General features: G+C 35.7%; 1 long non-coding RNA gene across 1 annotated transcript; it reads left to right on the top strand.

Moving 5' to 3' along the window:
• The first annotated feature begins 1,973 nt into the window (after positions 1–1,973).
• LOC145013284 (uncharacterized) lies at positions 1,974–2,554 on the top strand. Its single transcript, XR_013664908.1, has 2 exons — positions 1,974–2,167; positions 2,331–2,554. It is a non-coding gene; the product is annotated as an uncharacterized LOC145013284 (long non-coding RNA).
• The last annotated feature ends 10,749 nt before the right edge of the window (positions 2,555–13,303 follow it).

The following is a 13,303-nucleotide window of genomic DNA, read 5'->3' as shown; positions in this document are numbered from 1 at the left end:
TGAGTACTCAGAAAAATAATCGGCTAACTCGGTGAGTTTTACAACACTGAATTTCTCTTTTTTCAAATTCAAGAAACTTTTATGAACAAAAACGAATATCATAATGAGTTGTTGCGGTCAAGTGACGAGTTTCATACAATTAATTGATTAAGGCCACACACACATTGCGCTCAAGAAGTCAAAGTAGCCATGTCTCACCTACTCCACCGCCTTGACCATATACTCGGTATGGTTTAAGTGGTTAAAACTTGTTTAAAAAAATAATCAAATTTCTTACGTTCAGAATTTACAATGTTTTTTTTTGTTCATCTTAAATGCGGTTTTTTTTTTCCCAAACAATGTTGTAAAAATTCTAATTATCCAATCAAAATTGTTATTGAATTACATGACGTATAATATAATGATGGTATATGGCTCATAACAAGCTAGAGACGTACGTATCCATTCTTTAAATAATATGCAGAATTACAATGATACAATCCGTTCTTAACTAATATAAAGCATGTGTTACTATAATGTATCCGTCTTGTAACCCATAAAGTCAAATAAATTACGGTTGTTTAATTATTAATTATGCACCACATGCCACCATATTTGTTCATTTTTAATAGTTCTCCACGAATATATAGATAAGAACTATTTTCATAAAGTTTTCCAGTTACATACATAAACAAAAATATATCAATTTCATACGTACATTTTACTAGTTAGACTTTTGTGAAGGTAACCTATTTTCTTACATGACTTTTAATTATAGCTAGTTTCCTCATTACATAATCATTTCCTCAGCACAAGTATGCGCTTACTGAACTTCTTAACCATTTTGTTAAACTTAATGTCATCCATAAAACTTAAAATGTGGCTGAAATTATAATGATAATTCTGAAACATGACGAGATATTTCTGGTAGTGATAAACTAATTAATGTCAAAAGTTCAATATCTTCGAGTAAGGCATTTCGAGTCTTCCGTTTATGAAAAACATTACACTGATTTATCTCATTCAAGATACATTTTGATATTTACTAACATATTAAAAAGTTTTATATATGTTATCTTTATATTAGGTATAGATGCATTTTTCCACAAAGGTTGGAAGAATTCATATGCAATTTGAAGTCAAACATGCGTTGCATCTTTAAAAAGTCGATGCTTTTAGCAAACATGACGAGATTTTGGGTTCAACCATGACTCAGTTTTCCACTTTTCCTGCAGGTTTACCATCGGTGTGAGACTTTTAATTTGTGAGTAATATTAATTTAAAACGATCTCATTTTGAACATCTTATTTTTTCTTAAAATCCTAACAATCTTTTTAATTTACTCTCTCTAATCTCAGTGATCTCTTTTAAATTTGAAAAATCCATGCATTTAGTAAGTACCTTTTTGCTGCTCAGTCGGTAATTCAATGGGTTGTATATGATTCCAGATTCCGAATATCCAACTAGGGGTGGCAGTTGAGTCGTGTTCAGGTTGGCGGATCATAATTAAAGCTCAACCCGAAATCTTTGTGTCGTTTTGCTTAACCCGAAATCTTTGTGTCGTTTTGCTTAACTCTTAACTGGATTCGCCATAAACAGGTCAACTCGTGTAACTTGTTTAATTATACGGGTTCGTGAGTCAGATTCGGGTTTGTGGGTAAGAAAAACTCAACCTGTGAAATTATTTGCAAAACTGAAGATGACCCGTATAGTAAACGAGTTGGTGGGTAAAAAAAACTCAACCAAAACATGGTTAACTTTGTGTCGTGTTGCTCGTGACGTAGAGAATTGCCACCTATATCCAACTAGCTCCATCCACTCAAATAGAAAATTGGGGATTTATATTGATGTTTCGTGGAACTTGTATTGAAATATATTTGAATATGAATCAGGTCTCCATGTGAACCCAACTATTTACAGTTGACTTTTGTTAGAATATGTACATTTATAAAAACGAAACAAGAATGCTAAATATCATTAATCTGACAGTTTTTGAAGATGAGATTAGAGGGTGGTATGGCTTTTTTCTTGACTGTTCTTTTTGCATTTACTCTCATTTCTACTACGATAACAGTTGAAGCACAACGATTAGGAGCAGTGTCAAAAATACCACCACCACCAATGCCTACTGGTACTTGGGGTGGCAGCTGGAGTTGTTGGGGTGACAAAGTATGCGACAAGAAAAAAGGTATTTCTAGTTAGTGATTTGTAAAACAATAATTTGTTGAAAATTGCTACAAAAATATCACCCTTCTTGTTTACCCCCTTAATTTTTCCTTTCAAGTAATATTATCATGAAATCTTTATTATGTTCTTATGTTTGCTCATCTTTCTTATTTGTTAAAAAACAGGGACAGCATCAGTAGCTGCAGTATCACCACCTCAAGCTATCGATCCACAAGAAGGGAGGTTGAGATAATGAAGTCATGCATGGTAATGATGGTGTGTGGGATACAGCAAGAGAATACGTCCTCTACAAATAATATCAATTTATCTCGAAATTCTAATACATTACTTTGAATACTTAAGTTTCAATTTTTAATTAATATATATGGTCGTTTGAGTATTCAGTTTGTGTTAGGTTTGTTCATCATCAATTTAGATAATAAAACAAATTATTTTGTTCTAGTACTTAATTAGCTTTTCATTTTGAAACTTTCATCTTCGTTCCTAATTTCTCTTCAGAACTGCTAATATAGTCTCACCAACAAACACATTTCATGGTTTAAAATTGTGCTTATAATTAATATCGTCTAACCTCTTTTCCTTCTATTTAAACTCATTAATTTGATGCATAACATTACCCTAATCACGAGGCTAATTAATGCATGTGATGTTTTTTTTTGACCCGCCAACAGATTAATATTAAAAAGAGAAAACATGGAAATAACAGTACAAGTTACATAAAGCTAGTGGCAAAACATAGAAACACGAATAACACGAAAATAAAACAATATCAAACAAATGAAATTACAGGTTAAGAAAACGGGCATTGAGACCAATTTACCCAGGTTAACTCCTTTCTTTTACCCTTGTTTTTCACCCAAAGAAAGCTCATAGATTTGACAATATCTATGACTTTATCAGATGACAGCCGGTTGTTATTGAAAACTCTATCGTTTTTTGCTTTCCAAATAGACCATAGCATACAGTAACAGATGACCATAAAAATCCTCCTTCTTTTGGAACACGATCCCCACTTGGCAGCAAATTCTAGAATTTGATTCACCTTATGAAAGCTTCCAACTTGCACTCTCCACCATCTTAATATCCCTTCTGTGACCATCGTTGCACCCTCCACCATCTTAATGCATGTGAGGTGAAGGTCATTTTTTACATCCGTTCCACTTTGTATTTGCCCCTCCTCATGTATTTTATAGATTGCATGCTAACCAGTAATTAAGACCGGATGAATGGTGTCGGGCTCCTTCATGAAACCGTTGTGATATGTAGGCATCACCTCACCCATTACCACAAAAGTGTGGTCTCATACCACACCCAAGGAGTGGTGCCATACTTTGTTTTAGTTTTTTTAATTAAATAAAAACTATATTTTTAATAAAAACCATTCATTTCATTACTTCAAAATATAAATAACATTACATTCCATTGCCCAAATAAAAATCCTACAAACTTAAAAAATAAATAAATAAATAAATAAATAAAACTATAAATTTTAAACCTACAAACTCAAAAAAATGCATTAAACGATTTAAAATAAACACACTACATGAAGTCGTCCTCCGAGAACTCGTCTTCCGGGTCATCCTTCGGATCCAAATTGAGGTTAATGTATTGCATCTCATAAATGTGTTCAACCAAATCCATACGAAGATCGTGAAATATTTCATTACAACGAACATCTGTTCTCTTTTCAATGTACTCGTCGCCCCCAATTTCTATTGCTTATGTCGCGGGAATGGTTATCGCTCTTTCTTCATTTTCGATAATCATATTATGCAATATTATACATGCATACATGACTTCATGAATTTTTTCCTCGCTGGAAAAAATTGTTGGTTTTTTCAATATAAACCAACGTTTCTTGAGAGCTCCAAAAGCGCGCTCGACATCCTTCCTAGCTCTTTCTTGAGCTTTCTTGAACTTGTTCCGACGAGTATCATTCGGACACATAAACGATTTAACAAAAACTGCATACTCAGGATAGATCCCATCAACTAGATAACACCATATTTATATGGTATTCCACGCAATTGGAAAGAAGAATCCGGTGCAGATCCGTCGTATATGTTGTTAAATATAGGTGAACGATTAAGAACGTTAAGGTCATTGAGGGATCCAAGAGAACAAAAAAAAAAAAGCATGCCAAATCCACTGATCGTGTGACGTCACCGCTTTAAGTATGACCGTTGGATGTCATTGATCACCTCGGGTAAATTGATCATGGTGTAAGGCAGGGTAATTTTCCCATGCCCAATGTAAACAATCTAAACTTCCTAACATTCCAGGAAAGTCATGTACGCTAGCATGATGAGATTGCAATTTCATGATGTTATTGCTTGTAGACTTACGTATATATTTTGGACCATAAAACTTAATAATAGTTTTGCAAAAATTGTGTAGACTATCTCGTGCGGTCCTAGCGGACTGTGACATCCCCAAAATCTCGGCCAGAAAAGACCGGTTTCATTTATGCTTTTAAAATAATTTCAGAGTAAATCCTTTTGATTTAAAAGAGTTGCGGAATTTATTCCCAAAAACAAAATATGATAAAATAATATTTACCAAAGAATTTCATAAATAATTGTATTTTCATTATATAATCAAAACTCGGGATGTCATGTTCCGATACAGACACAAAAGCATAAACAACAAAAGATAGATCATACAACAGTTACATATAACGACTGGTCTAATAAACAAAATAACTTGATAATTCATCCATCTTATGCCCTCGTGCCACTACCTGTAATACAAATAAACTGAGTGGGTCAGGCTTGGGAGCCTGGTGAGCATATAGGGTTTTCAACCCGCAATAAATAATTATATTTACTTTTACCAACCAACAATAACCTGATTACCCATTCCCATTATCCTCACTTTACGTCCCTAAAACAACATCTATCTCAAGGGACCTAATCTAGGATTTTCATCGGGACGGACATTACTGCAAAGGGGTTTCCTCAACAGTAGATGTCCTAAAGGCAACCATGAGGGAGATAGAGTACACCGGCGAACACATCATTCACAACACCTACAGGTTATGAGCCTGCTAGCGTTCCACAGGACTGTCTAGAAAGAGTCTGTGGTCGTTATCCATACTTCGTTGAATAACTAGATCAACAACAACAACATCGAGGCCTCTCATCTGTTTATCACACATCAACTATCTACCCAGGTTCTACCCAACATATTAGTAGATAAAAATATATATTTTTATACATAGTTTAAAACTTGTATAGCATTCTCATTCAATACATATTCCAAACAACAGATGAGACACATACACATAACACGTTCATAGAGAATAAATCATATCTATGAGATAGAAGAAAGTGAATATAAATTCACACATATAACAACAAAATATACACATAACACATATTTCGTATAAAATACTTCATAATTATGCGTTAGAAGAAAGTGAATAAATATTCACACATATAACAACAAAATATACACATAACACGTATTTCGTATAAAATACTTGATAATTATGCGTTAGAAGAAAGTAACTACACACTCACTTGATCAGAAGATGATCGGACAACACTATGACTTGTAGAAGTAGTATTCTTCCGTAGATTTGGAAGATCTTCACAAAAACTGGGCTTCTCGCGGGCAGAGCTTCGGTTCGGGAATTGCACTTCTCGAGATCTTCGGGGCTTGCTTCAGGGCTCGGGAATGATACCGGACTTTCGGGGTATAAGTTGTACGCAAAACGATGCAAAACGGGAGAGAGAGAGAGAGAGAGAGAGAGAGAGAGAGAGAAGAGAAGAGAATTTGGGCCAAAGGATCGGCTGCCGTCGACTTCCTTTTATAGGGGCTGGAAACCTCGATTACGCTGGGCGTAATCTTGCTTACGTTGGGCGTACTTCGACGTCATGGCATGCGTATGGCTCGAGTGACGTCACTGTATGCGTAGCTCAGGCGGTTCCGGGTATGCTGGGCGTACTCCATTACGCTTAGCATAACCCGATTAACCAAACTTCCAAATTGTGTAACTTTCGCATACGAGCTTCGTTTTTGACGTTCTTTATATCCACGTGTAGATGAGACTATGCTCTACAACTTTTGTTTAGACTCCGTCGGATAATTTTTACTATATTTTTATTATTTATTTTTAGTAGGCCTGGACAGGAAAACTCCGTTATAAATTCATAACTTCTTCATTTGACGTCCGTTTTCGTCTGTCTTTTCACCAATGCACTACTCTCAACGACATCTTCGATTCTCGTTTAGATTGTTTCGATCAAAAATCACTCGATCTCAAATTCGAGTTTCGGGCTGCATACTGCTAAGCTGAAACTTAGAAAAATCATAACTTCCTCATACGAAGTAAGATTTGGGCATTCTTTATATATTTGGAAACCTCGTTTCAACTACTACAACATTATCCATAGATATCGGCTTTATCAAATATTTCTTTTTGACGCTTATTTTATATTCTTAATTCAATTAAGACACACAATTAAGTACAAAACACATAATACTCAAATAATACACTTCTATTATTTCAAAACGAATTACAAAGGTTAACCTAGACTATTACATCACTAGTAATAACAATCCCAGAAATACACGCGTTACAATTCTCTCCACCTTAGAATGATTATGTCCCCGGAATCACACATCAACAAACAAATGCGGTTAGCGAATCATCATGTCACTCTTCGTCTCCCAGGTGAGATTTGGCTCATTCGTGTGTTTCCATCGGACAAGCACTAACTCGACCATCTTGTGTCGCAACTTCTTAGTCTTTTGGTCAATGATTGCCTCTGGTTCTTCAATCAACCTTTTGTTCTCATCGATTCTTAACTCCGAAAGTGGAATCATGTCGGGAATTTCTCCCGTGAACTTCCTCAAATAACACACATGGAAAGTGTTATGAATTCCATTCAGTTCTTCTGGTAGTTCGAGCTTGTAAGCTTGGTTCCCAATCCTCTAAAGAACTTTAAATGGTCCAATAAACCTTGGACTTAATTTTCCCCTTTTACCAAATCTTATAAGTCCCTTCCACAGCGAGACTTTAAGCAAAATCGAATCTCCAACTTCAAAAGTCATCGGTCTTCTTTTCTTGTTAGCATAGCTCTTTTGATGATCCTGAGCTGCTAACATTCTCTCCCTAATTATTTTCAACTTTTCAGCAGTTTGATGGACTATCTCCGGTCCCATAAACTGCTTTTCCCCAGCCTTAAGCCAACAAGACGGCGTACGACACTTCTGTCCATACAAAGCTTGATAAGGTGTCATCTTAATGCTCGAGTGGAAACTATTATTGTAGGAAAATTCTACCAAAGTAAATGTTCATCCCAATTACCTTGGAATTCCAGGGTACATGCTCTCAGCATATCTTCAAGTGTTTGTATTGTTCTTTCGCTTTGACCAAGAGTCTGTGGATGGTAAGTTGTACTCAAACACAACTTGGTACCCAATTCCTCTTGTAGAATTCTCCAAAATCGCGAGGTGAAACTGCTGTCACGATCTGACACAATCATTAACGGAACACCGTGAAGCCTCACAATTTCCTTCACATAAGAATTTGCCAGCTTATCCATAGACCATTTCTCATTGGCTGTTATGAAATGTGCACTCTTCGTGAAGCGATCAACGACCACCCAAATCATGTCGTGACCATTCTTTGTTTTGGGTAGTTTAGTGATAAAATCCATAGCAATTTCTTCCCATTTACCCAAAGGCACAGGTAAAGGTTCTAAGTTCTCGTATGGTTTCTGATGTTGTGCCTTGACCCGCGCACATGTCACACACACCGCTACGTACTTTGCAATATCTAGCTTCATCGTCGGCCACCAGTAATAGGGTTTCAGGTCCCTATACATTTTAGTGCTACCGGGATGAATCGAGTACATGGCCTTGTGAGCTTCTTCCATCAGAAGATCTCTGACTCCTCCTATCTTAGGTATCCAAATCCGACCTTGGAATACCTTCAGTCCATGACCGTTTGTACCGAACACCAACGTTTTACCCAAATGTTCTTCTTTTCGATCATTCTTCATAGAAGCTTCCTCTTGAGCTTTCTTTATACTCTCCACAATTGTCGAGACAACATCTATTCTCAACGCTCTTGGCCTTTTTCTTTCAAGATTGACTTTCTGACTGAGAGCATCAGCAACAACGTTTGCTTTACCGGGGTGGTAAAGTATCTCACAGTCGTAGTCCTTAAGTAATTCAAGCCAACGTCATTGCCTCGTATTCAATTCTTTCTGAATAAAGAGATATTGGAGACTCTTATGATCAGTGAAAAGTTTGCACTTAGTGCCATAGAGGTAATGCCTCCATATATAGAGAGCGAAAACTACCGCTGCCAACTCCAAATCATGAGTCGGGTAGTTCTTTTCATGCTCTTTAGCTGTCGAGATGCATACGCGATCACCTTATCTCTTTGGGTCAAAACACAACCCAATCCAACACCAGACGCATCGCTATTAACAGCAAAGTCTTCAACTCCATCGGGTAGAGAAAGAATCGGTGCCTCACATAACTTCTTCTTTAGCTTCTCGAATGCTTCTTTATGCTTATCATTCCAAGCATAAGCATCTCCTTTGTGGGTCAAAGTTGTTAATGGACTAGCGATCGAAGAAAAGCCTTGGATAAACCTTCGGTAATATTCGGCTAATCCTAAAAAGCTTCGGATCTCTGTGGGACTTTTCGGTTGTTCCCACTTCATTACAGCTTCAACGTTTGCTGGATCAACCATTATCCCTTCTTGGTTGACTACATGACCCAAGAAGTGGACTTCTCGAATCCAAAAATCACATTTGGAGAACTTTGCATACAGCTTCTCCTTCTTCAAGACTTCCAACACTTCTCAATGACCCAAGAAGTGGACTTCTCGAATCCAAAAATCACATTTGGAGAACTTTGCATACAACTTCTCCTTCTTCAAGACTTCCAACACTTCTCGCAAGTATCTACCATGCTCCTCTTGGCTTTTCCAGTAATCAGAATGTCATCTATGAACACTATCACAGATTTATCAAGGAACTGATTACAAACTTTGTTCATTAAATCCATGAATGCTGCTGGAGCATTAGTTAGTCCAAATGACATAACCAAAAACTCGTAGTGTCTATATTGTGTTCTAAATGCAGTCTTCTCGGGATACTTCAAACACCAACATTTTCATGTCATTGCCACTTTATGACAAATATATGAATCCAAATTTTGTAAGTAAAACAAAGTTTACTCATATTCACTACTCATCTCAAAAATATTACTAGCTCCAAAATTCATATTTGAAGTATCAGTTTCTTCTATCGACTTCATATCCCAAAAACATTTCTCCTCACGTCTCCCAAATTCAGCATAACTCCAGCACACTTTTAACTTCGTAATTTCCAGCCACATTGTGGCTCTAATCTTGTATCACAAACACGATCAATAACTATCAGCTCACATGGTTGAAAGATAGGTACTAAACATGAATCAACCGTACATAATAAATTCATAACCTATCATCAAAAACCAGTCATTTAGCTGAAAGCCAGCCTTAGACATAATTTAATCCTTACATTGTGGTCCATCTATAATTACGTTGTCGCCATGATCACTCCTCACTTTGTGACTCTCAAGTCGCAAACTTACATCTGCCACGTCGTGACCTTATCTTCCTCACATCGTGATCTACATTTCTCACGTCGTGACTTACACAATTCAGTTATAGCCGTGTACTTAATACTTACGTCGTGATAACACTGTGCTCATGTCGTGAGATCAAAGTATGTTGCTATTCTTCATTTCGACTGTATCACACATCGTAATTGCTACATCAGATACTTCAAATCGTCACGCCTCACATCCCACTGTAGGCCTCATAGGCGTACATCACAACATACCATGTACACCATGTCATCCGCTGCAATACCACTCATCTTCTCGTACACGATATCATCCAATGTCCATCCTCCTAATGGCGATCGATTTTAATTGATAGGGGAAAGGTCCCAACAATTACAAATCGATATTTTGCAAAAAACATTAACTATTCAAACAATTTTATTACTAATATCTCACTATATAATTTAATTTAAATCGCATCACCGATTGTAACACTCACTACGTCATGAATAGCACAGATACCATATCGTGTACCGAAATTCTTCCCACAATATGCGTACATATATATATATATATATATATATATATATATATATATATATATATATATATATATATATATAGGCTTAGGTTATTCTATTCAATAACTAATTATTGTGTGGATATCGTATGCTATGAGAATTATTAAGAGAATAAGTTGTTTAGCAATGCGAATACGTCCAGTCTTACATAACTATTATCATTAACACACATTCTCACTAATTAAATCGTCTATAAGGTTGTTATACACTTATTGTTATTATTTTTATTTCTGTCTAAATGTTTGTCAGAATGTTTATTGGGTCATATTCTGTTAGAATGAAAATGAGTGAAAAACAATGTACGAGAACAAAAATAAATAATAATTAGCGAGAATGCATGAAAATGACAATATTTTTGTAAGGTTGAATGTATTCACATTGCTAAACAACTTATTCTCTTAGTAATTCTCCTAGCATACGATATCCTCACAATAATTAGTTAGAATACTTTAACCTAGTTTTATATATATATATATATATATATATATATATATATATATATATATATATATATATATATATATATATATATATATATATATATATATATATATATAAAACTGTTCCAAGTTATTTCTACCAGGCATAGTCAAATAACATTTTCCACCTTACGGTTTAAGTTTAGGTATTTACTATAAGCACCTAATTAACTTAAACCACAACCCTGATACCAACTTGTAACGCCCAAATTTTTTCACACAATGTGTACCCTAAAATTCATTCCATAATTATAAAAATGTTTACAAAATAATTTTGGTATACACTAGCACACTGGAGCATAAGAAGCTATCATAAGGATTGTGCTGGCAGCAAGCACGTGATCGAGTCGAGCACTAAAATCTTTAACCTGCAAAACATTTTACAAACAAACAATGTAAGCCTCACAACTTAGTGAATAATAACTACAATAACATAAACACATAATCCAAATAACATATAATCCATCGGGCATATATATTCACAATATCACCTAAGAGATCTAACAAAACCTTTTTGCATAATAATCCCATGCTTAGTAAAGCACTAAGCCCAAACCTGTCAAATGATACTATGTCCAATCCGAGATAAACATAACCCAATATATAAATATTTCGTTATAACCAATTTAACTAATCAAGTACTATATCTCCAATATGAGATACCATATTCAAATAATTATACCGTCCTGAGGTACCATATAATGTCATAATAATCACTAACACACACAAACACACACACACACACACACACACACACACATATATATATATATATATATATCAACATGTGCATGTACCAACAACAACGGATATTAGAGTAGTGTTACTCACCTGATCACTTGGTTGACACACTACTTCGGTCCTTGACCTATACAGTTTTCTTGTTTGTCACAAACCGGTACCTAACCAACAATTTCCAATTTCCTTAGAACCTGTTATAATTTACCGTTAACTACACCCTGTAACTATTTGTCACCAAGATCATTAAATATAATAATATATCAATACTAGGCTTAACCCCATTAGCCAATAACCGATTCTACCATATCGGGACATTTCAGTAGGTTAGGTTTTATAACCTTGATAGTCCCAACCAGCTATCTTACCATGATATTTAATTACAAATCTCACCAACAGGTTCATAACAGCACCATATCACGGATACGAGTATATATACATTACATATACTTAGATCTATCAAATCCTAACAATAATTTTGTATAAAACAATTACATAATAATGGGGTAAATTATACATCCATGGTCTCATAACTCGGCCCGTATCACATGTATATTGGTATAACTCCACCGGTATAATATCACATAAACGACTCCCGGGTAACATCTCCGCTCAAATGCGTCAAAATCCTCCAAATGACATTAAAACACTCGTTTTTATACTTTGAAAGTTCTCACATCGTGAGCATTATAAGCCCACTTCGTGAGCTATGTCCAGACATGGTCCTGCCACGCGTCGCACTCTCTCGCCACGTGTCTCGTCGATTCATCGCGTCTCACGTCGTGAGAAGCAGTTGCTCACATCGTGAGAGTTAAATGTTACGTTGTAACAATCATGATTCACGTCGTGGTGATAAAATTTTGACCTTTGACTTGACTTCCATTGACTTTCTCATAATAGCATCCTACTTTCATCTCGACTTCAAATAGCCATAACTTTCTCATATGAACTCTGTTTTCAGCAAACTTTATATCCACATAATCGTCATCACACGAACTAAAATATTCTTCAATAATATTTTAATAATTAGAATTTCTATAAATTAACCCTTTCTAGGATTTATCTCACCTACCCCTTTCATAATATCTATATTTCATAAAACAACACTTGTTACAACAAAAGGCCCAATCCACCTTGATCTTAACTTTGGATTTCTACCACTCTTCACTTTGGATTTCTACCACTCTATTTTTGTCCCGTCTCTTCAGTTTAGATTTCTACCACTCCATGGTTAAAAGTTTTTATTACAACAAAAGGCCCAATCCACCTTGATCTTAACTTGCCTGTAAATAACTCTAATCGTGAATGGTAAAGCAAGACCCTATGTCCCGGTTCAAAATGCTTCCGAGTGATGGACTTGTCATGGAAAAGTTTTGTTTTCTCTTTATAAATTCTCGAGTTTTCATAAGAGTCATTTCTCAATTCTTCTAACTCTTGAAGTTGGAGCTTCCTACGTCTTCCCACTTCACCGACATTGAAATTGCATTGCTTGACCACGCAAAATGCACGGTGCTCTAGTTCCACGGGAGATGACATGGTTTTCCAAAAACCAACCTAATTAGAGACATGCCTATCAGGGTCTTGCAAGCAGGTTGGTAGGCCCATAAGGCATCATCAATCCTCAAACTCCAATCCTTTCTTGTTGGATTCACTATTTTCTCAAGGATGGACTTCACTACCCGATTTAAAACCTTCACTGGATCATTCGTTTGAGGGTGGTAAGTAGTAGAGAAATGGTGGGTTACGTTGTACTTCGTCAACAAATCC

Source organism: Lactuca saligna, chromosome 8 (assembly GCF_052625555.1).
Source record: "Lactuca saligna cultivar CGN05327 chromosome 8, ASM5262555v1, whole genome shotgun sequence".
NCBI lineage: Eukaryota > Viridiplantae > Streptophyta > Magnoliopsida > Asterales > Asteraceae > Lactuca > Lactuca saligna.
Note: the sequence above shows the minus strand (reverse complement) of the source record. Positions and strands in the feature narration are given on the sequence as shown.